The 1,023-nt window shown below is 42.3% G+C and overlaps 1 non-coding gene and 1 pseudogene across 2 annotated transcripts; both read right to left on the bottom strand.

The window, feature by feature from the left end:
• Positions 1-222: 222 nt before the first annotated feature.
• On the bottom strand, positions 223-303 carry H310_05224 (annotated as a pseudogene). The gene has a single exon. The product of its transcript is annotated as a tRNA-OTHER (tRNA).
• A 516-nt stretch (positions 304-819) lies between these two features.
• H310_05223 lies at positions 820-922 on the bottom strand. The gene has a single exon. It is a non-coding gene; the product is annotated as a tRNA-Ser (tRNA).
• Positions 923-1,023: the final 101 nt, after the last annotated feature.

Raw genomic sequence — 1,023 nt, 5'->3', positions numbered from 1 at the left:
CCTTGCTGGATTCTCGGACAAAATATCCACGAGCTATCCCCCCACCAGGACATGTCCACGGCAACTGTGATCATCTATTAAGATGAATAGATGATCACCATATATTTCTCGTAGTGAATTAGGAAAGTATTTTGGGGCTAAATGTCAATTACACCCCGATTGAACAGTGAGCTAACCCCCCATACACTATTTATCATTGATTAAAATATTTCAAAAAAAGTTTGACACTGCCCGGGACTTGAACCCGGGCCCCTTCCTCTATTTCTGCAATGCCGTCGCGCTAAACCACTGCGCCACCGCGTCAAACGCTCACGCTTATTCTCGATCTCATCTATCGTTACTTCAATTTGGAATTCAACTGATTGATCTACAGTGTCAATGTATGACCCACTACAATCCATGCTACCAAGTTTGCTTCTGATGGCACAGGAGCTTGCACAATATTATTACCTTTGAAATTTTTTAAGTAAATATGTTCGAGAATAAAAATACAGATACCTTGCAATCATTGGTTGCACCGAATTCGTACTTCGTAATCGGCTAGCCAAATCAAACGGCAAAACAATATTGAAGTCGAAGAAAAAAGTAGGCCTTGCATTCCGTCGTTCCCTGTAGTGGTTTTAACCAGATATACAGTACTGCTAACTTAATATTGCCTTCTCGCTTTTTCCGGCTGATAGATAGGGCTCACTCAAGGGGGGGGTGGTTTTTGATTTTTCTGAAATGTCGCGTACGGGTGTTTTTATCCGGAACGCGGGTCCCCTCATCCGGACATTCCTTCTTTCCAGGTGCGCGTGACGAGGATCAATCCGTCGGAAGTATAATGGATGCCCAGAATCGAACTGGGGACCTTCGGGTTACAAAATTTATTTTTCTTTAAATTTATTATTATTTAAAGCGCTCTAACCATTGAGCTAATTACGACACCTGGGGGGTTAGCTCATTGTCAAGGGAGGTGTATTAGTGGTTTTAACCGGATATACTACTAACTTAATATTGCCTTCTCGCTTTATCCGGCTGATA

This window comes from Aphanomyces invadans (assembly GCF_000520115.1).
Source record: "Aphanomyces invadans strain NJM9701 unplaced genomic scaffold supercont1.9, whole genome shotgun sequence".
In the NCBI taxonomy this organism is placed as follows: domain Eukaryota; phylum Oomycota; class Saprolegniomycetes; order Saprolegniales; family Verrucalvaceae; genus Aphanomyces; species Aphanomyces invadans.
Note: the sequence above shows the minus strand (reverse complement) of the source record. Positions and strands in the feature narration are given on the sequence as shown.